At 42.1% G+C, this 26505-nt stretch overlaps 1 long non-coding RNA gene across 1 annotated transcript; it reads left to right on the top strand.

Moving 5' to 3' along the window:
• The first annotated feature begins 8926 nt into the window (after positions 1–8926).
• On the top strand, positions 8927–25935 carry LOC128113276 (uncharacterized). The gene is made up of 3 exons (XR_008219407.1): positions 8927–9014; positions 10010–10104; positions 25083–25935. It is a non-coding gene; the product is annotated as an uncharacterized LOC128113276 (long non-coding RNA).
• The last annotated feature ends 570 nt before the right edge of the window (positions 25936–26505 follow it).

Below are 26505 nucleotides of genomic sequence, written 5' to 3'. Positions count from 1 at the left end.
CCTTGATTCATTGGGTATTATTTTGTTTGGGGTGATAAGTATGGATCTATTTACATTCTTCTACATGCAGCCATCTGTTGTTGGTTACTTTTTACTCTTTGGGAGCCTGCCACTCAGCTCCCAAATAAACACACACTCAGAGAATTATTCTTTCTTTTGAATGCCCAGCCTTAGCTTGGCTTGTTTCTTGCCAGTTTTTCTTAAATTATCCTGTCTACCTTTTGCCTCTGGGCTTTTATCTTTCTCTATTCCATATACCTTTCTTTACTTCTTACTTGTGGCTTGCTGTGTAGCTGGGTGGCTGGGTGGCTGGGTGGCTGGGTGGCTGGGTGGCTGGGTGGCTGTGTGGCTGGGTGGCTGGGTGGCTGGGTGGCTGGCCCCTGATGTCCTCCTCCCCTTCTCCCCTCCTCCTTTTCTTATTCCTTCATCTCTCTTTCCAGATTTCTCCTCCTATTTATTCTCTCTGCCTGCCAGTCCCACCTATCCTTTCTCCTGCCTTGCTATTGGCCATTCAGCTCTTTATTAGACCAATCAGGTATTTTAGACAGGCAAAGTAACACAGCTTCACAGAGTTAAACAAATGCAACATAAAAGAATGCAACACATCTTTGCATCATTAAACAAATGTTCCACAACATAAAACAATATAACACATCTTAAAATAATATTCCACAGCAGCCATCCAGCTTGACTAGCACCATACGTCAAAGATGCTATTTGTTCTGCAGTGTTTATTTTTGGCTTTTTAATTAAAAAAAATATCAGGTGTCCATATTTGTGTTGACTTCTGTCTGGGCCTTCAGTTTGTTTTGTGCCAATGCCATGCTCTTTTTATTACTGTAGCTCTGTAGTACGATTTGAAATTTAGGATGGTGAGACCCCCAGAAGTTCTTTTATGACTCAGTATTGTTTTAGCTCTGCTGGGTTCTTTATGTTTTCATAAGAAGTAGAAAATTAAATTATTGATTTCTGTGAAGAATTGTGTTATGCCCTTTATATAATGTTGTATCATATAGTACATATTGTTCCATTAAGAATTTTCTGCTTTGCTTATGACTCTATAACCAGCACCATTTATTCATTATAAAGTATTTATTGAATGTCTAGTATTCTGCCGTAGTTATTGAGTCAAACAGAGTTTGACAAAATGCCTCTGGGAGATGGACCTATCTCCATTTTCACAGAGAAGCATTGATTTAAGAAAAAGGACCTCAGGTAAATAGCTGCAGATAACTCTCTCTCTCTCTCTCTCTCTCTCTCTCTCTCTCTCTCTCTCTCGTCACACACACACACACACACACACACACACACACACACACGCACACGCACACGCACACGCACACACTGCAAGGCTCAGGGAACACCAAAAAGAAGGGACAGAAAGAATGTAAGAGCAAAAGAATGGGAAGGAGTGTTGTCAAATGTCTTCTGAACATGACGTGGCCATTGCACTCATGGGCTTATGGCAGCCACAAGACCAAGTCAGCCAAGAATTTTAGCATGGGCAGGAGAAGGGCTCAGGAGGCTCCACTCCTATCTGAGAAGCTATCAGTGTTTGATGGCCACCAGGGGATGAGAAATCATTTTTTTCCAGAGGCATGGCCACTGGTAAGTTGCCCACATTCTTGAAGCAGCAATAGTTGGACTCAGCAGGAAAAGAAGAAGGAGGGTACTTCTTGAGGATGTCTTGGGGAGGTTGAGATGGACATGATCAAAATATATTGCTTATATATGGGGTACTGGCCCCCCACTTTTATGACCAGGGTACTCTTGAGCAGGGAGAAGTGGGAAATATTTAGATAGAAAGAGGTACCTAGACAATGAGAGAAAAGACAAACACAGGATAGCCTCGGGAGGGCCTGGGTCAAAACCCACCAGCCCAGAACTTCATTCAAAAGGGCTTTTTATAACAATGCCAAGGGGTGAGGCAAAAGACCTCCCCCTGCTAGATACAACCAAGTGTGGACCCTTCCAAACACCTGGTACTCAGGCCTATGGTCCAAACATCCCCTTATGCAGTCCTGCTGGGTAAAGCCACTAGGAAACCTCAGTGGGATCCAACATGTATATCTATGAAACTGGCAAAGAATAAGTATATATGTACATAGGTATGTATATATGTATGTATGTATGTATGTATGTATATAAAAGAAGGGGCCAGTAAGGTTGTTCAGTAATTAAAGACACTTGCTACCAAACCTGGTGACTTGAGTTCAGTTCAGTCCCTGGCACCCACACGGTAAAAAGAGAGAAACAATTCCTGCAGATTGTCTTCTGCCCTCTATGTACATGCCATGGCATGTGACTACACATACACACACACACACACACACACACACACACACACACACACACACACGATGCAAAAAGACAGACAGAAGGAAGGGAGGGGGATACCATGGAGTCAATCAAGAATGTTTCTGGATCCTAGTTTCTCTGTTTGCTAGTTTATAATCATGAGCAAGTAACTTAATTCATTAATTTAATGTGAATGTAGTCAATTTTTGTTTTGTTTTATTTGTTTGTTTTTTCCAGACAGGGTTTCTCTGTGTAGCCCTGGCTATCCTGGAACTTGCTCTGTAGACCAGGCTGGCCTCGAACTCACAGAGATCAACCTACCTCTGCTTCCTGAGCTGAGCGCTGGGATTAAAGGTGTGCACCATCACTGCTTAGCTTGTCAGATGTTTTCTTTTTTTTTTTTTTTTTTTGGTCTTCCAAAAGATGCACCGGAGTCTGCTCCCCAGCACTTCTGAATGTGTCTTTGTCTGGAAGTAGAGCCTTCACAGAAGTAACCGAGTCAGAAGGAGGGCAGAAAGGCAGATTTCAGTGTATCTGGTCTCTTGGTATAAAGCGGAAGCCACACGGGGAGAGCACCATGTGAAGAGGAAAGGCAAAGATCTGGATGATGCTTCTGTGAGCCAAGGATTGCCAAGGATTGCCAGAAGTTAGAGCGGCGTGGGGCAGACACATCTACACAGCTCTTGGATTGGACAGAACAGGTGCACAAACCAGAAATGACCTCCTATGGGTTAAAATGAGAGACAGCAGATGGTTCTGGGGTGGTCTCACCCAGTGTCTGTCTAGTAACCCCTTTCTTGTTGCCGTCAAGTTACATAAGGTAAGCCGGATTCTATCTGTGCAAGGTCCAAGTGCTGAGTAGACAGAGAAGGCAGACCACTCCGGCTTACGTGCCCAACTTACTGTAATGAATGGTTTTTAATGATACTCAGAGTTGCAAGGGTCCTAGGTAGGGGAGCTGGTGATCTCTTTTCACGGGCTTCTGGCTGGTGCACTGCCTGCTCAATTCTCCTAGCTGTTGTTTGGCCCTATTCCCTAAGTTCTGCTTTTCTTTCCAGCCTGACACTGACTTCCTCCAGGGCACTTCCTCTGGAACTCTTTAACCCTGACCAGAGTGCTGAGCACACACATAACAGATTTTTAGTTAGTACTATAGGAGCAGTGTAACATTCTAAAAAATCAATTTAAAACATTTTATTTAAGAAGGTATAAGGTAAGCCATATAAGTCAGGGTCCACAGGCTTCTTCTCTTCCATTCTCAACTATTCTACCCATGGGTTATAATTGTTACTGAGTGGGTGTGCATTTTTCCCAGGCATTTTTAAGTGCATAGGTGCACTGATTTTTAAGTTTATTCCATACACATATTAAAAGGAAAAAATTACAACTAATTTAGGTATGGTGTCAGCAAAAGGTTTTGCTTTTGTTCTTGTATTCTCCAAGGAAAGAATTCAGCCAAGATATAATAACCAGTTTAAGCAGAAGTTTATTTAGTGAAGCATAGTATATACTCCAGAGAGAGACTGGAGTAAGCTGGCCTGAAGGGAGGTGGGTAGCAACCACTTTAAAGAAGTTCTTATGAATGTTTTTAAGGTGGGTGGTATGTTCATGGTGGTAAGGCGACCCTTTTGCCTCCCAAGTTAAGGTGGACTAGATTTTCCTTTTATGGTATTTCTTCCCATGAGCCTCTGGAAAAACTTACAAGGTAACAGGAAGTCTAAGTCACAATGCAAATGAGATTACAATGAAGCCAGAGTCTTTGGAGGATGCAGACCCACCATTAGTGGGCATGTGTGGCAAATGGGAGATACCTCAGTATGTTAGTTCTGGAAGTAAGCAACAACATAATTGTCAAGGATGTTTAACCACCAAGGGATTATTCTGACTATCAGGAAATAGAGCTTCCAAGAAGCAACTGTAGTTTGTTTTTCTTGGTCCCCTCATGTCTAATTCCTTGCTTGACCAGGAGGCATCACTACTACCACACAGCTACAGCTTTTCTTGGGTTACCTCATACCTAACTCCTTGCCTAGTATGCCTAAGATAGCCAACTGTATTTCGTTTGAGATTCATGAACGGGGCAATTTCTAATCTGTAGCTGAAGTTTTCTCTGGTCCTGCCCAGCACCATGAGCCCCACAGCCACTTATAAAATAATCACTCAGAAACTCATATTAATTAAAACTGCTTGGCCATTAGCTTAGGCTAACTACTGACTAGCTCTTACATTTAAACTCGGCCCATTTCTGTTAAACTATGTGTTGCCACGTGTTCCATGGCTTTACCTGTGTGCCATCACATGCTGTTTCCTGGACAGCGGGCTGGTGTCTCCTGACTCAGCCTTCTTCCCAGAATTCTCCTTGTCTGTTTATCCTGCCTATAATTCCTGCCTGTCTACTGGCCAATCAGCATTTTATTTATCAACCAATCAGAGCAATACATATTCACAGCGTACAGAGTGATATCCACAGCACTGATCTACAAAACAAAATGAGAACCAACACTCGGAAGTGCCAGGACAATAGAGTTCATAAGGTGAGACAAGCCTATTAAAAAGAAACGTTGAGCCGGGCGATGGTGGCGCACGCCTTTAATCCCAGCACTCAGGAGGCAGAGCCAGGCGGATCTCTGTGAGTTTGAGGCCAGCCTGGACTACCAAGTGAGTTCCAGGAAAGGCGCAAAGCTACACAGAGAAACCCTGTCTCGAAAAACCAAAAAAAAAAAAAAAAAAAAGAAATGTTGAATGGGGTGGGGTGGTTGTCAGCACACAGCTCAGTCTGTAAAGTTCTTACCTTGCAAACGTGAGGATTTAAGCTCAAATTTCAGAACCCGTGTCACAAGAAGCCAGGTGTGAGCATGTTCCCTAGCAACCTCAGTACTAGGACATGGAGACAGGCAGGTCACAAAGGCTCACCGGTTAGTCAGCCTAGTCTCTTTAACAAGTTTCAAGTTTGACAGTGTCTCAAAAAGAAAACAAAGGTGTACAGTACAGCTAAGAGCAACACCTAAGGCACATGCACACCTGCACACACACACACACACACACACACACACACACACACACACACACACATACATGCATGCTTACACGCATATGTATGTACATACAAACATATACATAAACATTCATGTGCACGCATACACAGACACAGACATATATATGCACACGCAAACATTCGAGCCCTCACACAAACACATACACTCAAGTTAGTCAGTTAATACCAGGTGGCAGGTTACATTTAAGCATTAAAGCAGCGACCACGGACTCAGCCCGCAATCCTCAGCTTTGGGATCTGTTTCCTAAAAGTTTGAATTGAATCAAATTGAATGTAGAATTTGGCTCGAGGGATGCCATATTGGTTTGGTCTGGTCAGTTGAGGCCTAGTGCAAAACTCAGTCCAAACACTAGTCTCAAGGGTCAGCGAGATGGCTCGGGAGCTAGAGGCACTTGCCACTCAACAATGTAAGCCTAAGAGCCTGAGTTCAATCCCGTGTAGTGACCCATATAAAGAGGGAGGGGAGCCGACTCCACAAAGTTGTCCTCTGACCTCCACATGCACACCTTGATATGTGTACCCCCCCAACAAAATAATTTAAAAACTAGTTTCCCATGATTGCTTTCCTCATTAAAATTGAATATATCTAGCTATTGTCCTTGGTACTATATACATACACATGTACATATGTGATTTCATATAGTTGCTTAGTCATAACTTATGACAGATGTCTGCACTGGGATATTGAGGTTGTCTCCAAGCTTTACCATTGTAAATAAAGATACAATGCACACTTTTGTGCATAGTTTTTTGCATATGTTGGGAGTGTTTCTTATTGACTGTGATCCAAATGTGCAATTATCAGGGAATATTATATGCTCAGCAAAGGGCATTCAGGAAGACTCAAGTTGTAGTATTAACCCTGTCACGACTACTCTGTGAAACTCTAAGCAGGTTACTAAGTCTCTGAAATCCTGTTATTTCCCTTGTTTAAAAAAAGGTGGGGGGGACTATCCAAGTCTGTGAGTTTGTGAATATTAAATGACAAATGCGTCATGGTTGTTTTATGCATGTGTTTAGTGCATTTGATTTCTGTGTATATGCCCCTCATTTTGTTTCTTGTTCAGGTTTTATTTCCCTCCTCATCCTCCTCCTCCTCCTCCTCCTCCTCCTCCTCCTCCTCCTTCTCCTCCTCTTCCTTCTCCTCTGGGGTCGCCAGGGATCAAAGGACCTGCCCAACACATGCATAGCAAGGGCAAACACTACCACTGAGTCATAGCCACCTCCCATTAGCTTTAATAGGAGTATCTCCTTAGCCTCCTTGTTGTCTGCTAAATCCCATTAAATGGCAGGCAAATTTTAGTGGTTGACTGGAACTTTGAATATCTAACATGGAATTGAAATTAAATAAACCAATGTGTTATATGGAAATAAGTCTTTGGAAGGGTAGGCTCAGGATCTCACTTTTGATTATCCTAAGAAAAACATGGAAGTGGCTTATAATAATGCAGAATACCTGTGATCCCAGCACTGAAGAAAGGAAGGTAATGTATTGGTCAGTCTTTGTTGTTAGAATGAAACACTTGCAACAGTTAACTTATTAAACAAAATTTGGCCCAGGGATCTGGAGATTCAGTCCAAGATTGGGCAGCTCCACTGTTGGCTCTAGCAAGGCAGCGGATCATGACAGAAGTGTGTGGTGAACAAACCACTTACATCATGAGCCAGGAAGCCAAGAGAAAGAAGATAGGCCAGGGGACATTCTGCAATGAGCTAAGAGCCTGCTCTAAGGCCCCACTTCCTAAAGGCTTTACCACTGTCTAGTGGTGCCACCCTGATGACCAAAACTTTAACATATAGAGCATATTCCACAGACAAATTACACCAAATCCACAGAAACTGTCTGCTCTAGGCTCTTATAAAGGCTACAGGCAGAAAAGTCTACACATTCATGTTAATCAAAGCAATCAAGAAATACCCCCCAATTGCTTAAGGTGCTTCCATGACTAATATTGTTACGAAAATCTCAGATCTGGAATTCTTGCTTTACTGCTGAACAGTTCTGTGTGCAAGTGATAAGCCCCTAGCTTCTTATAGAATAGAAATAAAAATATTTTAAAGGTTAAAATGTGAGGTATTGTATACAAGAAATTCAAAAGAGACCCTTGAAAAATGTGATATTCAACAGCTGTAACCAAGATAAATGGAACGAAAGCTATTCCCATGAAAATAAAATTTCAGAGAAGGAATAGCTCTGAGGTCTTGACCTAAAAATTGCTACTTCTCTGGACCTCCACTTTCCTCTCTTGCAAAGTGCAGAGATTAAATTAGAGCTTTAAAGACCCTGCTACTCAAGGGACAACAATAATTAATGACATTTACATGTAGAAAATGCTCATGTGAGCCGGTTGGGCAGTGGTGGCACACACCTTTAATCTCAGCATTTGGAAGGCAGAGGCAGGTGGATCTCTGTGAGTTTGAGGTCAGCCTAGTCTAGAATGAGTTCCAGGATAGCTAAGGATACAGAGAAACCTTGTCTCAAAAAAACAAAATAATAGTAATAAAATAATAATAATAATAATAATAATAATAATAATAATAATAATAGAGGAGTGTTGTTTGTTTTTACTCTTTTTTGGGGGCCCACCACCCAGCTCCCAAATAAATTCATACACGGAGGCCCAGTATTAACTTATGAATGCCCGGCCTTAGCTTGGCTTAATTTCTAGCCAGCTTTTCTTAATTTTAAATTATCCTGTCTACTTTTTGCATCAGGCTTTTCCCTTTCTATTCCTAAATACCTTTCTTTGTTTCTTCTCTGTGGCTCTCTGTGTAGCTGGGTGGCTGGCCCCTGGAGTCCTCCTCCTCCTTCTCTGGCTCCTTGATCTTAGATCTCCAGTCCCTCTTCCCAGTTTTCTCCTTCTGTTTATACTCTCTGCCTGCCAGCCCTGCCTATCCTTTCTCCTGCCTTGCTGTTGGGTAGTTCTTTATTAAACCATGAGGTGTTTTAAACAGGGACAGTAACACAGCGTCACAGAGTTAAACAAATGCAACATTTAAAAAAAAGTAACACACCTTAAAATAGTGTTCTCCTACGGAGGAGGTGCTTAAATGGCCAGGCACTGTTATTGTTGCACTTAGTGACTCTGATTGTCACAGCAAACCTGAAGCAGCCTCAGCTTTCTGCTAATATTTGAGGGAAACCTCTACTTTTAATTTTATTTTACTCTAAGGTTTTTAAAAAATAATGGTTTCTCATTGTTTTAAAAAAAACATTTATTGGGTGTGTGCGACGCACAAGCACACTTACGTTTGTGTGGGCAAGCATGTGCCATGATACAGATGTGGAGATCAGAGCTTGTGGGAGTCAGTTCTATCTTTCTACCATGTGGCCCTGGGGATTAAAATCAGGTTTCTAGCAGCTTAACCTGATGTGGTGGTTTGAATGAGAACGGCCCCCATAGGCTCATATGTTTCAATACTTGGTCCCCAGTTGGTGGAATTGTTTGGGAAGGATTAGAAGGGATGGCCTTGTCAGAGAAGGTGTGTCACGGGGGGTAGGCTTTGAGATTTCAAAAAGCCTGTGCCACTCCAGTTAACTGTCTCTGCCCATGCTTTTGTCTCAAGATGTGAGCCCTCAGCCATGGATCCAGTGCCACGCCATCCTTCTTGCTGCCATGCTCTCTGCCATGATGATTATGGACTCTAACCCCTTGAAACTGTAAGCCTACAATAAACTCTCTCTTCTATAAGTTGCCTTGGCCATGGTATATTATCACAACAATAGAAAAGTAACTAAGATAGTTTCCCTAACTCTTAAGGCATTTTTATTATTATTATTATTAAAAATCTAGAGGTCTTTTCCTTTTTGAGAAAAAAATTGAATATCAAAGAAAAGTTTGTATTAGTTATCTAATACTATTCAACCAATAACTCCCAAATGTACTGCTGTGAATATAAGCATTCCTTGTCCCATGTGAGTTCTGAGAGTTGAGGACCTCACAACAGTGGTTCTACCTTAGCATTCCTCATGAAGCTATAGTGTAATTGTCTGAAGATTAAGATGCTGTTGTCTAAAGCAATTGGAGAATCCACCCATTGAGCTTGTTCCTGCTGCTGGCATAAATTGCAAGCTCCCATCAGACAGGACTTGAAAAAAAGCAAGGTTCTTGGAGGCTGCTGTGGTGATATTGTATCCCCCAATATATTGTGCGCCCTAATAAACTTATCTGGGGTCAGAGAACAGAACAGCCACTAAATAGGCATAGAGGCCAGAAAATGGTGGCATACACACCTTTAATCCTATCACTCTGGATAGGATCCATCTGGATCTCTGTAACTTCAAGGCCACACTGGAAACAGAGCCAGGCATGGTAGCACACACTTTTAATCCCAGGACTTGAGATCTCATGTCTTGCTTGGGAAAGACACACGCCTTTAATCTCAGGAAGTGTTGGCAGGAAGCAGAAAAGTATATAAGTCGTGAGGACCAGGAACTAGAGTCTTGTTAGGCTTTTAGGCTTTTAACAGCAGTTCAGCTGAGATCCATTTGGATGAGGACTCAGAGGCTTCCAGTTTGAGGAAACAGGATCAGCTGAGGAGTTGACGAGGTGAGGTTAGCTGTGGCTTGTTCTATCTCTCTGATCTTTCAGAATTTACCCCAATAGCTGGCTCTGAGTTTTTTACTAATAAGACCATTTAAGATTCGTATTACAGGCTGCTCTCCTGGTTGAAGAACTAGAGCGAAAGAAAGCGTGAAGAAGAGAGAATGGAGAGAAAGAGCCAAGACAGAAGCTCCCCCTCCTAACCCTGTGAGTCTCTTCCAGATTATCTTTGCTAGGAGAAAGCCAAGTTCCACTACTTAAGGGGAGAATATCAGAGTATGAATGATATATCACAGCCGAACTGAGGCGGTTGGCAAGGAAAGCCTGTTACCCTAGTGTGTGCTGCACTATCCACAAGGCAGTGTTCCCCTGCCTCAGCCTCCTGAGTACTGTACTGCACTATCCACAAGCCAGTGTTCCCCTGCCTCAGCCTCCTGAGTACTGGGATTACAGGTGTGTGATACCACACCAGAGTATGTCTTTATGGCCACAAAAAGCACAAGGATGAACACAACAAACAGTTGTGTATTCACTGTCTCAAATTAGCACTTATTCCTCTATCCCATCCTTCTTAAAAACTCATTTTAAAATAGCTTACTTTTTAAATATAGTTTTTTTTTTTTTTTTGGTTTTTCGAGACAGGGTTTCTCTGTGTAGCTTTGCGCCTCTCCTGGAACTCACTTGGTAGCCCAGGCTGGCCTCGAACTCACAGAGATCCGCCTGCCTCTGCCTCCTGAGTGCTGGGATTAAAGGCGTGCGCCACCACCGCCCGGCTAAATATAGTTTTTAATTGACGTAAACTAACTTGTGTGTGTGTGTGTGTGTGTGTGTGTGTGTGATGCCATGTGGTAGTTCCATATAGATATAGATATAGATATAGATATAGATGATATAGATATAGATGATATAGATATATTTGATGTTCAAATCAAAGCAAACTTTTATTTCCTCAAATACTATTATTTCTTTGTGGTAATAACATTCAAAATTCTTTCTATGGTTTTTAAAATACACTATATTAGCTACATTATCATTATTCGTGGTCAACCCATTGTGTGATAAAGTGTCAGATCTTATTTTTCCCAGCTACCACTTAGTACTCACTGCCCAATCAAAAGACATTTTCAAAACCACACAATAGAAATAGACTCTTTGCTCACATGTTTAGTCCTACACCTTTCCTACTCACCAGAAACTACCAAAGTGTGTGATGAATCTTTCAAGTCTTTTAAAAATTCTTTCCCATATACAAGTATTCTGAAAACAGTGTGCAGTGTTTTCATAGATGTTTACTTTTTCATATATGATCTACATATCATAAAACCTACCTTTTCTACTCATTGTTGCTTCAATAATGTCCTGTATAAGCAGGTATAGTATTCAGGGTTCTCTAGAGTAACAGAACTTATAGAATGAGTCTCTTTCTATATACATGAAAAGGGGTTCATTAAAATGACTTACAGGCCGCAGTCTAGCCAATACAACAATGGCTGCCAGTGAAAGGAAAGTCCAAGAATCCAGTAGTGTTCAGTCCACAAGCCTGGATGTCTCAGTTGGTCTTTAGTAGATGCTGGAATCCCCAAGAAGTGAGCCCTAATGCCAGTGAAGGAATGGACTTGCTAGCAAGGTAAAGGCAAGTAGGCAAAGAGCAAAGGTTCCTCCTTCCATGTCCTCATACAGGCTTCCAGCAAAAGGCATGGCCCAGATTAGAGGTCCGTGTTTTCCCTCCTCAAGATACAGATTAAAGGCTTGTGTCTTCATACCTCAAAGGTCCAGATTAGCCAAAAAATCCCTCACAGGTGTGCCCTCCATTTTTGGATTTTAGTTAAATCCAGATACAGTCAAGTTGACAACCAATTATAGCCATCACAGTAGGTCACTTTTAATTCCCCTACTGCTGAAGATTGCCTCTTAAATGACAAATCAATGTTATAGACAAATCTTCAATGAACGCTTTTGATGGTGTCACCTTGGGCACATATGCATGAGTTTCTCTACAGCTGTGTTTCTCAGATAATTTGACCCTGGCCCACAGGAAGCTCTTTCTCACAGTGACTGAGATTAGTCAAAAGTCTGTTCCTGAAGCCTAAGTTTTCTGAGACAAGTAGTTATCTATCCTAATGAGTAGCCTGCGATGCTACCTATTTTTCGTCCTGTCATTTTAAGTTCTACTTTTTTTTTTTTTTTCAGAGCTGAGGACCGAACCCAGGGCCTTATGCTTGCTAGGCAAGCACTCTACCACTGAGCTAAATCCCCAACCCCAAGTTCTACTTTTTAAAGGCATCTCACTTGGGATACAAAAGCCACTCTTAAGGATAGGCCCATGCACAGTAGTAGATGGCTAACACAGAAAGAACTCAATGGCAAGGTTGGGGATTTAGCTCAGTGGTAGAGCACTTGCCTAGCAAGCACAAGGCCCTGGGTTCCGTCCTCAGCTCCGGAAAATTAAAAAAAAAAAAAAAAAAAAGAACTCAATGGCATCTTTGGAGGTTCTTTGTCATAATGCTTAGGCGGGGCATTTATTTATGTATTTATATTAAAAATTATTGTTGTAATTTATTTATTTATTACCTGACAAGTCCTTTTTATTACGACTTCTGGGTTTATGTTTTTATGGGATTCTTGAATGTGTGAATGTGTGTGTCTCTGCATCTATATATGTTTTTCATGCTTTTTTCATTGGTTCTTTTTCTGTTTGTTTGTTTTGCTCTGCTCCAATTTGTTTTGCTTTATTTTGTTATTGCTTTCAGATGCCCATTTGTTTTCTAATGAGAGATAGAAAGGTTGTGGATTAGGATGGGGGAGGGGGTAGGATCTCGGTAGAGTTGGAGGAAGGAAAGCCTTAATCAGAATATATTGTAGGGGAAAAAATCTATTTTCAATAAAAGAAAAGTATAAAAACATAAAGGTTAGATTTATAACAACTGAAACTGCATTTGACAGGTTGTTTAAATTTTTTTAATTACATTTCTGTATTTTGTGCATGTGTGTCTCTGTGTCCGTGCATGTCTGTCATGGTGTGCATGTGGAGGCCAGAGGACAATTTATAGAAATCAGCTTTCTTCTCCCCCAGTGTGGACCCCCAGGGCTAAGCTCAGGTCATCAGGTGGAGCAGCAAGCGCCTTTACCTGCTAAGCCAATTTACTCACCCTGACACATCATTTTTGAAACTAGAACATATAAAAAATGATTGATATTTTTCTTTAGAAAAAAACATTTTGTTACCACTATTAAATTATAATTAGAAGTGCATTTTAATTATACATATTAGTGGGTTTCATTATGACATCTCCATACCTAGATATATCAAAATTTGATTTTATCTACCCTCCCCCACTACTCTTACCAAGTAGTCCCTTAATTACTTTTAGGTCATTTTTGTTTTAATTTCAGTTTCCACATATGAGAGGAAAGATGTGTCTTCCTGTATCTTGTTTAATTCAGTCTATATTATTTCAGATTGCTAACAGAAGTCTACTAAACTGATTTTTAGACCAGCTATAGGGGGCCACTATCATAGCATTCTCTATCTGTGGCCTGCAAAACAGTCTTCAGAGGTTGGAGTTGTAGCTCGTTGTACAGAGTGCTTGCTTAGCTGGTTTGAAGTATTGGATTTGATTCCCAGACCACACAAACCAGGGGCGGTAGTATGTGACTGTAATCCAGCACTTGGGAGATTAGAAATTCAAAGCCAGTCTGGAATAGTGAAGCCCAATCTCAAATGGTGAGGGAGAGAGGGGAGGAGGGAGGGAAAATAATCTTTGAAGGTCTATATCTACATTATGGTATATACATACAGGTTACAGATGATGGCAGTTTAAACTTTACAAAATTTTGCAAAATTCTTTTCACAGTAGTTGTATCAATTCACACTTCTCCCAGCAAGATCTGAGAGTCCATTTTCCTATACTGACATTTACGATCGGTATTACCAAATTTTCTCACTTTTGCCAGACTCCTTTAAGGGTTTGATAGAAGCAGACATGCATAAGTGTATTACTTATTTTGCGTTAGAGGTACACATGTAATGAGAAACATCCCCTCTGCAGGTCCTCATTTGGTAGAGTGCTCATTTGGCTAATGTGTCATTACCGAGTCTCTTATAAAATGCAATAATTAAGTGAATTCCCTCAGGATTTCCAGGAGCCTCTGGAACAAAGCCAGACTGCGCCGACAGGCTCCCCTGGTTTCCCTGAGGGCCACTTCAGTCCATTTACCACTTCCCTTAAGCCCTCTCCTCGCTGGCATTCAGAAGCCACTTATTCTCCTGTCACAGAGAACATGAGATGATCATATGAATATCGCTACGTTCAACCCTCATCTATAAACACACTCTTGTCTCCCACCCTCTCCTTTCATTAGGATTTGGGTGTGTTCCTTTGATACTTAATCCCTAAAGACAATTGATAAAGGCATTTGGAGCAGGGCCTTTGGGAGAAAGGGTGATACCTTCATGACAGTATTAATGGACCTGTATGAAGATGGAGAGGACAGATTCATTGCAATCCCCATCAAAATTCCAACACAACTTTTCACAGATCTTGAAAGAACAATATTCAACTTCATATGGAAAAACAAAAAACCCAGGATAGCTACAACAATCCTGTATAACAAGGGAACTTCCAGAAGTATCACCATCCCTGATTTTATGCTCTACTACAGAGCTATAGTAATAAAAACAGCTTGGTGTTGGCATGAAAACAGTCAAGTGGATCAATGCAATTGAATCAAAGACCCTGAAGTAAATACCTATGAACACCTGATTTTTGACAAAGAAGCCAAAATTATACAATGAAAAAAGAAAGCATCTTCAACAAAAGGTGCTGGCATAACTGGATGTTCATATGTAGAAGAATGCAAATAGATTCCTATCTATTGCCCTACACAAAACTCAAGTCCAAGTGGGTCAAAGACTTCAACATAAATCCAGATACAATGGACCCAATAGACAAGAAAGTGGGGAATAGCCTTGAATGCATTGGCACAGGAGACCTCTTCCTATATATAACACCACTAGCACAGCATAGATGCTGAGATCGACAATTAATAAATGGGACCTCTTGAAACTGAGAAACCTCTGTAAGGCAAAACACACGGTCAGTAAGACAAAATGGCAGCCTACAGAATGGGAAAAGATCTTCACCTACCCCACATCTGACAGAGGGCTAATCTCCAAAATACATAAAGAACTTAAGAAACTAGACATCAAAATATCAAATAATCCAACTGAAAAATAATGTACAGATTTAAACAATTAATTCTCAACAGAAGAATCTCAAATGGCTGAGAAACACTTAAAGATTGTTCAACATCCTTAGCTATCAGGAAAATGCAAATCAAAATGACTCTGAGATACCATTTTATACCTGTCAGAATGGCTAAGATCAAAAATGCTAATGACAGTGTATGTTGGAGAAGATGTGGAGCAAGAGGAACATTCCTTCACTCCTGGTGGGAGTGCAAACTTGGACAGCCACTTTGGAAATTAGTATGGTAACTTTTCAGAAAATTGGGAATCAATCTACCTCAAGACCCTGCTATACCACTCTTGGGAATATACCCAAAGGATGCTCAATCATACCACAAGGACACTTGCTCAACTATGTTCATAGCAGCATTATTTGTAATAGCCAGAACCTGGAAACAACATAGATGCACCTCAACTGAAGAATGGATCAAGAAAATGTGGTACATTTACACAATGGAGTATTACTCAGTGGTTAAAAAAAAAGACATCATGAAATTTGCAGGCAAATGGATAGAACTAGAAAAAAAATCATCCTGAGTGAGGTAACCCAGACCCAGAAAGACAAACATGGTATTTACTCACTCATAAGTGAATGTTAGATGTAAAGCAAAGGATAACCAGGCTATAATCCAAAGCCCCAGAGAAGCTAGGTAACAAGGAGGACCCTAGGAGGGATGCATGGATTTCCTTGGGAAGGGGAAATAGATGAGATCTGGGTAAACTGGGGGCAGGGGTGGTGGTGAGGGGACTAGAGCATGAGGGGTAGGGATGGTCAAGTTGGGGGTGGGACGGAGTGGGAGAGTAATGAAAGTGGTATCTCGATAGAGGGAGCCATTTTGGGGTTAGGGAGAAACCTGATGCCAGGGAAACTCCCAGAAATCCACAAGGATGACCCCAGCTATGCCAAGCTTTGTTGACTCCATGGGAGGCCTGTCCCTTTCTGAACAGAGGAGAAGTGGATGAGGAGAGGGTAGATGGGAGGTGAGGGAGATGGGGGGAGGGAACAAGAAGACCGGAGGGAGGGGAAACTGTGGTTGGTATGCAAAATAAATGAAAAAATTTAATAATAAAAAAAGAAGACGGAAAGGGTCAGGGATGTAACTCAGTGGTAGAGCGTCACCATATGATTCCACCTGAGGACTCCACACGGAGTTCTCTCCAAAAATAAAGCAACAATCACTAGCCACAGTTCCTCTACCTTGGACCTCCAGAACACGAATTCAGTAAATGTTCATTCTTTATTATAAAATGTTCAGATTGACAGAAGGCAGGCTAAGAGACTGCATGCTATCCTAAGAACACATTATCCTTCTTCCTGCCCAAGGCCAGTTCCATCCCAGCAGTGACTCCCTTCTGATCCTCCCAGGACTCTTACTTCATGACTGATCCCTTCTTTTGCCTCCATAGTTAATTACACATCCTTCCTCTAGACCCCATTTTCCCTTCATGGAAGCATACTCAAAGCTTCCATTGAGTCCTTGGTCTCCTCTTCCTTATTATTACTTCTTTTCAGGACCAATCATCACTTCCCCAGAAAGGCATTCTCCTTTTCCTCCACAGCCATGACAAAAACAGAACCATACATGCCGCTGTGTGGGCCTGCCCTCCTCCTATGCAGCCAGTTTTAGCAATCGCAGGACTCCTCTCCGAGCCTAACAGAAGACACAGTCAGTGCTCCAGCCTAGAGCCGAGCTGCAGGCTGCTAAGTCTAGTCTACGCACCTGCATCTGATGAGCACTTCAAAATGCATACCCGGTTGTCGCCCTCTCCAACCTGGGCAGCGCTGCCAGATCCTGGAGAGCAAAGCCCAACACAAAACGATCCTGGGAGAGTGACTCTATCTTGCTGCTCACAAAGCCAGATGAATACTGCTGGGGCCTGGGGTTTCTCTGAAGAAACTGCATCCCTATTAAAGATCCCGAGGAGTGTTTGACCTTGGCTGACTCCAACACTGTGATTGCGGAGAGATGGAATAGTGTATGTAAAGAGCCAAAATCCTTTTGGATTGCTTCAGGCCCTTCCATAGCCAATCATGTAACTTTTGTATCTGCTCTGGCATTCTTCCAAGTAACAGATGCATTTGTTGACAGCATTGCTGAGCTTATCCGACCTCTACCTCCACTGTAAAGCCTTAACACCCGGTTTCCCCCCTCCCCTCTTTCCTGCTTCTCTGATGATCCCACCAACGTCATAGTATTATGTCTCTCTTTTGTTCTGTGACCTTAAAAATTCATGTAACTCCTCCACATGGAGTAGGTCATTCAGGTACCTCGAATCCATGTTCTCGAGTTATGATCATTCATATTCGATTCAGAATAAACTATACTCTGGTTTCCTTTCAAAGCAGAGCCATTATTTTATGTTAACACTCCCGTTTCTAATACAAGAAGCAAGAGAGGAGAAATTCGATCAGCTAATACAGTTGCTAACTGAAAGTCCTGGTAAAAATAAGTGGCGGGGCATGAGGCACAGCTCAGTGTAGACTACCTGTTAGCAGACTTAAGTATCCCCCTCCCCCCCAGAAAAAAGCAGTGAAGACGTTAGAATCCATAAAGCAGGAAACTATCATTTATAGCTCTATCCATTTGTTGTGGTGGTGGTTGTTTTCTCCTGATCTTTTTCTGCCATGACAACACCTGTACATACTGCTTCACAGGAAGGGAACGCTGGTTTACTGAGCATTTATGTCTCGTCAGGTAAAGGCTAAATGCCTTATTTGCTTTATCCCAGTGGACGTAGTTTTCTTTTAACCCAGCAGGACAATCACATCCCCTTCTACAACAGTGAGTCTTCATTGTCAGTCTGACTCGGGGTAGAAACACAACGGAAGCACACCTATGGGTGTGTGTCTGAGGGCACTTCCGGGAAGGCGTAACTGAAAAGGGAAGCCCCACTCTGAGTGTGGGGGGCACTGAATAAAAATGGGAGAGGGAGCCGAGAGGCAGCGTCGGGGGTCTCTGCCTCCTGGCTGCAGACAGACAATGTGACGAGTTGCCTCACACTCCTGATGGCCTTAATGGACAATGTCCTCAAAATTATGAGCCCAAGGGTCTTCCGCTATTGAGCTGTGCTTTTTGTTGAAGATTTTATCACAGCAATGAGAAAAGTAATTAAAAGATATTCTAAAAATTAAATGATAGGCCCAAACAATCAAACGCACCAGGGAAAATGAACGTTACAGGGTAAGAAAGTTCAAAGGCTCTGTACAGTAGATGTGGGGGTTTTTTATTAGTTAAAATTGGGCTGTAGGTCCTCTCCAGGCTTCCACACAGACTCCTCTTATCTGTTTCTCCCTGCTGTCTCCTCTTCCTCGTCAATCTGACTTTCCTCTCTTGTCACCCCACTCTCCAGAGTTCCTCTTGGCTCTTTTTCACCTTTCCCTTAATCTGATCACTTTCCACCTTTTCATTTTCTCTCCCGACTGTTGTCTTTTACACCCCTCAAGGGCTTCATTGTTCTGTGAGGCCCCAAGGGCTACAGAACCCCTGCTGCCGCCCCCCCCCCCACTCCCACTCTGAAAGCAGAACACCAGGAAATGTTTCCTTTACCTCCTCTGTGCTGGAACTACACTTGGTGCCATGTGAAACCTTTGTGAAGGCCCACACACTTACCAGGCTTTTGGCTTTTCAGGAGCTCGACAGTTTCCCCAGAGAAATTCCCCACATGTGAGGCTCTCACGTTTCCATGCTGAGTAAATGACTTGTGACCTGGGCACTTGGTGATTTATTGGAAGGTGAGACACTGCAGAGCAAAGTTTCCTGAGGCTTGGATTGTAAGAATGGGAACCTCAAAGGCACAATGTAGATGCCATGTAGACATCTGAAAGTAGCATCGTGCAGAAAATTCAAGAAATTAAAACTTGTTGACCTGCAAGTCTGCCTGCTCGTTAGGGCTGAGAGTGCAGGGTCGGCTTTGGAAAAAGCCAACCTAGGTGATGAGCGAAGGAAGCTCCCCTTAGAGTGGGTGTTCGAATCACCGCTGGCATGGCCGGTGTCCCCGCTAAAGACACCCCCTCCACCCCCACCTCTACACAACTGAGACGGATCCCAGGGAGAAGTCATTTCAAGTCTTTGATTCTATTTGAAGAAAAGGATATTGATCTATTTGCCAAACTTCTCGGGTGCCTTCTGAACACCAGAACTGATATTTAAACAAGCCACGCTTTGGAGACAAGCAGATGCTACAAATCATGAGGACCACTTGCCTCTCCCCCTCCCCTCCAAACAAACAGGCAGTAAAGAAAACTACTGATGAAGAACAGAGCTGGTGGGTAGGTGGTTTGTCGCCGCGGCTGGTGATCTGACAACATTCTATGAGAGAATTTTGCTGACTGACAAAAAGCGGTGAGTCACTAAATGCTGAGACTGTGTTATGAGTACTTAAGGACCAAAGTATTGTTTCTAGAAATAAGAGCGGTGTTTCAAATCTACAATCTTAAGCCGTTCACCTCTCTTGGGGACAAATGGTTCCTCATTTCATACAGAAGTCTCCTTGATAACAAGCAAAAAGTATTTAGATCCCTGCCAAGATACCTTCCTTCCGTCACCAAACTCTCAGCACCCTGAATTGATTGCATACTTTATCTTTGACTTAAGTCTTGGTGTCATTTCAATGCATATATTATCCCAGTGATACAGTATCTCTGCTTAATGAATGCTAAGCTTGCACTTCGGAGATGAGAAAGTGAATCACCCAGTTGGTTTAAGAAAATAGTTGCTAGCTTTTAATTGGAAGAGAATGGGGAAGGAGGAAAGGACAGAGAGAGGGAGAGGGGGAAGGAGAGAAGTTGGGGAGGGGAATGAGAATATATGAGAGTTCTCCTGGGGCCTAAATCTTAAAAGAATTCTTCATTCTCCACTATAATTTCAGGAATAAAACAGCCATGGCCGTTATAAGGAAGTTTTGTAAATTTGCACTCCAAAAAGGACCCCGCCAGAGCTTTTCTGGCTAACTGCATGTAACTGGTTCAATAAATGAACTTGACTCGGCTGGGGGTGAGAGAAAGCAGCTTTACTCTTTCTAGCTGCGGAGCAAGTTCACTCCAGCTATGGTGCTTTCAAACCCTCAAAGCATCCTTCTGTGCTCCTGTATACACTCTCAGGGAAAGCCCCCGGCCTTGCCGCCTCTGGTCAGACATCTACCAGCCCAATACCATCGAGAATCAAAAGCTTACCCTCCCATTTGATTCAAAACTGCTCCCCAAGCCTCTGCTCCCCTTCCCTCCACTCTCAGAACTGAATCAAGCTGGTTAAGCCTAAACCTAGGAGGGGCGGGGAGATAGCACAATGGAATGCTCCTTCTTCCAGTGCCTCTGCCTTTTGAACTTTTAACTGTTATTTATAGCTCTCCCGTAGTCCAACAGGGTGCTCGCTCCCTCTCCCTCTCCCTCTCCCTCTCCCTCTCTCCCTCTCCCTCTCCCTCTCCCTCTCCCTCTCCCTCTCCCTCTCCCTCTCCCTCTCCCTCTCTCTCTCTTTCTCTCTCTCTCTGCCATTTAAATGAGAACAAAACTAATATTTTTTAAAGTTTCTATTGTGTATCTTAAGAACTATAAAATAATACTATCGGGATCTTACACATTTCTTTTATGCCCCTACTTGGTGCCCTTTCCTTCCTTTCTGGGGAACTAATACCGTGAAACTTAATCATTCTTTATTTCCAATTGCTTTATTATATACAGGTACTCCTATGTAACTGCTACCTAGTTCTTCCTGGTTTTGCAATTTATGTGAGTAGGATTATGTGTAACTTGTTCGTTGTGTTAGTTTTTCAACCACTGATACACAAAAGTGCAATTCATTTAGCCTTCCTATTCCATAGAATTCAGCACTGTGAGTAGACCATGTTCAGCTGCCCACTCTACAGCTGGTGAATATTTAAACTGTGGTCAGTTGTCTCTTTATGAACAATACGGCTATAAACATTTCTATGCATGGCTCTTGGTGTGTGTATGGACAAGTTCTAGAGTCTAAATAGTTCTTATCAAAATAGTTTTTTCAGTTAGACAGAAGGAATAAGTATGGGAGCCGCTGTACATTATGGTAACTACAATTAGTAATATAGTATATATTTGAAAATTAGTGAGATTTTTTTTAGATGTTCTAGCCACAAAATGTATTAGTTTATGAGACAATGCATATGCCATATCACTTGATCCATCCTTTCTACAGTGAGTCAAAGCAGGTCGTACAACATCAGCATATACAGTGTGGGCTTGTCTACTGTAGATCCTAGGGAAAGGAACTTCAAAAGCAAAGCAATGCAAACTGCAGTGTTCCCAGAACGTGCATTTGATGGTCACAGTGATGATTTCCTTGCTGCTGAATACTGATTCAATAAAAAGAGTACATGCCATCGTGCCATTTTGATGCTAGAACATTACTGAACATCTATTATTCCAGGAGGACATTCAGGAAACTTCACCCAAGTTTCTTGATTTCTACCTGTGATGCAAAGGCTGGAAGGATGCGATGTTTAGCAAAGATGGCCAACATTTGACAAAGGATGCCATTGAAAAGGGATGGAATGGTTGCTAGACAAGAGAAAGAAGCTTGACTTCAAGGATACCTCTGCGCTCTCCCGCGCTCTCTCTCTCTCTCTCTCTCTCTCTCTCTCTCTCTCTCTCTCTCTCTCTCTCTCTCTCTCTCTCTCTCTCTCTCTCTCTGTCTCTCTGTCTCTCTCTCTCTCTCTCTCTCTCTCTCTGTCTCTCTCTCTCTCTCTCTGTCTCTCTCTCTCTCTCTCTCTCTCCCTCCATCCCCCCCGCCATGTGTGTGTGTGTGTGTGTGTGTGTGTGTGTGTGTGTGTGTGTGTGTGTGTGTGTGTGTTGGTGGGGTCTGAGCCCAGAGCCCCTATGCTCTCTACGGGGAGCTTCATGCTCAACCTCTGCTCTGTCCCTATTTATGGATGGATGTGATACTAGACAAATTAGGTTTCTCTCTGAGTCCAGTTTTCATGTCCAAATGTATGAAGTGTGGATTTGATGACCTCTGGGTCACTTTGAACTCTGACAGTCTGATTCAGTGATTTCAGAACAGTCCGAGAAATAACAGTTTTGCATGCCCCCTCGTGGTGTCCTCTGGCATTGCAACTAAAGAAACACGCTTTAAAATGGTGGTTACTAACCGAAAATTTTCTGAGCTAGAAATACATTTAGCCATTAAAATTAAACAATATGAAAATCAAAGATATTTTGAAGTTATGTTTGAAAACGTATTTGAAAACACATTTAAACTAAAAGTTTTTTCTCACAGAGCGTGTTTTAAATACTTACGTCTTTTAGAAACACAGCTGCAATTTTTGCATTTACTTCTTCTGTAAACACTGTTTTTGTGGTACTTGGGATCAATCTGGCATTTTGTATTATGTGGTACAGGGCTTGCATATTCTAGGCAGGAGCTCTACCACTGAGATACACCCTCTACCCTCTTTTTCTAATGTAAATTTATTGTTAAGTGGTACATAAAACCATTTAAGGCGTGTACATTATGGGGTACTATGTGATGTTTTGATACATGTCTATATTGTGAAAGTCTAGGTCGGGTTAAACATGTCTCCTCAAATATTTATAATTTTATAGTGAAATATTCAAAAATCCTTTCTTATAGCTTTTTGAAATATGCAGCAATATTTCCACTCTACAATTACCCGGCTGCCATAGCACACCAGAGCATCTTACTCCAATTGTAACTCAGTACCCACTGGTCAGACTTTCTCCATCTTCCCCTCCCCCCATTTCCGTTTGACAACCATTCTACTCTTCTGTGTGGTGTGTGTGTAGGCGGCATGGGCACATGCAGATGCCCAAGGTCAACATTAGATACATTTCTTCAGATGCTCTCCATCTTTTATTTTTTGAGAAATGTTTTTTGTTAATTTTTTTATCTTTTTGATCATAGCTGTTCTTACTAGAAGTGAGATCTCATTATGGTTTAAACTGGTTTCTCCCCAGTTATCACTGACGTTGAGTTCTTTTTCACACACAGTTCTTCAAATGTATGTCATCTGCCAAGAAATATCTACTACGTCTATTGTCTGTTTTTTAATTGGGTTGTTTTGTGTGGTTCACTTTTTATTTTTGCTCTTGAGTTATTTTGTCTTCCCTTCATACTCTGAACACTAACCCAATCCAGAATATATAGAATATAGTTTGGGGTACCTCTGTCCCCTCTTGTTGGTTGTCTCTGATTATTTCTTCTGTTGGGAGGTTTTGGTTAGTGTACTTCATTTTCTGTTTTTGCTTTTGTTTCCTGTGCTTTGGGAGTCTTGAATAAAAAAAAAAAAATCCTTGCCCGCTCCAATAATCTGAAGTGTTTCTGTTTTGTTTTCTTCTGGTAGTTTCATGGTTTCAGGCCTTAGCTTTGAACTGATAACCATCTTGAGTTTAACTTTGTATCTCACGTGAAAAAGGAGACCAGCTTTCACTCTTCCAGAGGTCCATGTCCCATTCTCCAGCACCATTTATTCAAAGGCACTTCACATTTTTTCTTTGAGGTAGACTGTCACTGTGGGGCTTACCCTGGCCTCAGATTCACAGAGCTCCTTCCTCGGCTACCTAAGATTACAGGTGCGGGCATTTGTTTTCAGTACATACAAGGGAAATATTCAGGACACCTAACTCTAAGACCTCAAAAGAACAATACATCTTTGGTCTAAGTTAATTCAACTATAATGACCCAGGTTGAGAAAAGGCTAGAGCATTTCCCCAAGGATTAAACAAGATGTCTCAAGTAGTGCCCAGTCCACGGCAGACTTTCAATATGAGTTAAATGAATGTGGAGCTGAATTTTAAAAAAAAAAATGCAGTAACATTCTTTAAGTTGAAATCTGGCTTTGCTGGTGGGCTCAAGGAAAAGAGAATATTTAACTCATAAAAAGCTATTGAAAATAGACTGAATTTCTCTATTTGCAAGGCGGGAGTTAAAAATCTCACATCTGTTGAAATGCCCAGGCTAGAGTGAAGATTAGGGAGTTGGGTGTGCTGGAGCACACTGCATTCCTTAGAAGACTGATTCACATAAAGGAGTAGCTCGGCATCACTAGACGCTGGCTACCAGGGCTACACAATACATTACAGATGTTTCCTGGCTCAGAATGCAGTTCTAGTCCAATAAACCATTGCAGGTTAAAATGCATTCATCTCATTTTTTCTTTTCTTTTTAGCCTGATGTATAAAGGCACGAGATGTACCTATCAATGGGGTGCCACACTGTTTCCACACGTGCAATTCAATGTATTGCAATGAATTACATTCTGTAGCATTCAAACTGGGCTAAATAGGTCTCTCACTGCTTTCAGAGCATGGGATGAGATCTGGGACCACAAGCAAGTGAATACTCTATCACTGGCTACTGTCTCGGCCCTTAAAAATACATTTAACATACTGAGGCTGCTCGGGTGTCGCTTAGCAACAGGGTGGTGCACTACGGAGGATTGGTTGTTTCCCCTGGGAATGGTAACTGCTGCCCTATACCAAGAGAAAATATTGAACTACAGATCACTAACCCAAGAAAAGGTCAAAATTCAAAGTACAGTTTTCCTTGATCTGTATTGTCTCAGCATCATAAAGTGGGACACTGTAAGTCAAATGTCATAAGCCGCTGTATGGAAGTTGGATGACTGTCTGCCATTTTTTTTTAAAATAAAAATTCCCCAAAGGAAAAAATAACCATTTTTACAAACTATAAAATAGTTTTCTTTAGGAAGGAAAATAAGACAAATGAAGATATTAACTTTGAATTTAAACACAAAATCAATACATGAAAAGAAAATTAAGTCCCAAGTTGGAATATTTTATATATTTATGTATTTTATATATTCCAATATTTTAGTTTTCTCAGTATTTCAGTGAATAAAAGTATACATTTAATTATATTTAGAAAAAAGTGTGATTTTTTTAATCTTTTTATTGGCTTTTCTCTTTTTTCCTTTGCCTTTTCCACAGTTTTGCTGCCTTGAATTTTTTTTTCTACACTCCTTATTGGCTCACCGGATCATCTGATTTTCAAGGAGACAGCTCAACAGAGGAGGAAGGATGGGCTCCAAGTCAGAGACTTCAAGTTGAGCGCTGCCCTGCCTTGGGAAGTCCGGGCCTGGACAAGCCACTTCTGCTAAGAGACGGATCATTCATAGAACAGAACGGGGGTTTTTAAGCTTTTAAGTTTCTTTAAAAGCTATGATTACTGCCAAACTATAATGATTTTCATGTCGATTCCTTTTTTGCCCACACGAACCTGTCCGTCTTGCTTTCATCAATTACCATGCCTTGCTAGATTTACTGAGCTCTGGCCTCCAGCTCTTTATAGACCCCCACTACTCCTCCACCCCAGACTCCACACAATACTTCCTTCCTACTGGCTGAGCAATCCAGCCCCCCTGGTTTGCGTGCACCTCAGGACAGTCTCAGCTCCTGCTTACCTGGTCATCTTCACTTCCTGCTGGTCTCTCTTGCACTCCACAGACCCACAACTCAAATTTGCGTTTTCCCCTGGAGTCTGCATTTGCACGTTCATTTACCCTGTCTTCAAACTGCCTCAGAATCTCCACTAGAATTTTCCTACCAAGGCTTCTTGCGGGCTGCGTCCTGTGTACTTTTCACAGCCCAAGTCTAAGTGTCCTCCTGCTCTTCCCAAATCTTCTGCGTCCCTCTTCTTTGCTCCTGCTGTGTCCCCTCAGGTGCAGGTCCCTAAGGAGAGGAGATCAAAGGTGGGTGTGATGGTGAACTGCTGTAATTCCAGCACTCAAGAGGCTGTGTCGGGAGGACTGAGTGTTCCAGGTCAGCCTGCAACAGTTTGGAGTCAAAAAAAAAAAAAAGGATGAAAGGAAAAAGGAAGGGAGGGAGAGAGAGAGAGAGAGAGAGAGAGAGAGAGAGAGAGAGAGAGAGAGAGAGAGAAAGAAAGAGAGGGAAAAAACCATGGAGCAAGTCTTCCCACACTGCCATCTCATCACTAGGACAACGCCTGTGTGTAGGTCGTCAGTGTTACACAGGTGGACATTTTCTAGTCTTCTCAATCCTTGAACTTAGTTCTTATCTCTAGATTTTCACAATTCAGACATTTTAGCATAGGGGTGTGTGTGTGTGTGTGTGTGTGTGTGTGTGTGTGTGTGTGTGGTATTAGAGATTGAACCCAGAGCCTTGAACATGCTCTACATCTGAGCTACGCCCTCCACCTATTTAGCGTCCTTCTTTCAGTACCCTTGGTGGTAGTTACAATAACCGTCTCTTGGGGCATCGTTATTGCATCGAATATGTTACTGCTTAAGTCAAGGCTTTTATAATTAGAAAGAACAGGGAATGACTCAACATACTCGAGGGAGACGAGGAGAGGAGGTGGGGTGTGGTTAAGACACCGCAGCGATGTTGTGGG

This window comes from Peromyscus californicus, unplaced genomic scaffold (assembly GCF_007827085.1).
Source record: "Peromyscus californicus insignis strain IS unplaced genomic scaffold, ASM782708v3 Scaffold_18__1_contigs__length_77618521, whole genome shotgun sequence".
In the NCBI taxonomy this organism is placed as follows: Eukaryota; Metazoa; Chordata; class Mammalia; order Rodentia; family Cricetidae; genus Peromyscus; species Peromyscus californicus.
The sequence above is the reverse complement of the archived record's forward strand: the minus strand, read 5'-3'. Positions and strand labels throughout refer to the sequence as shown.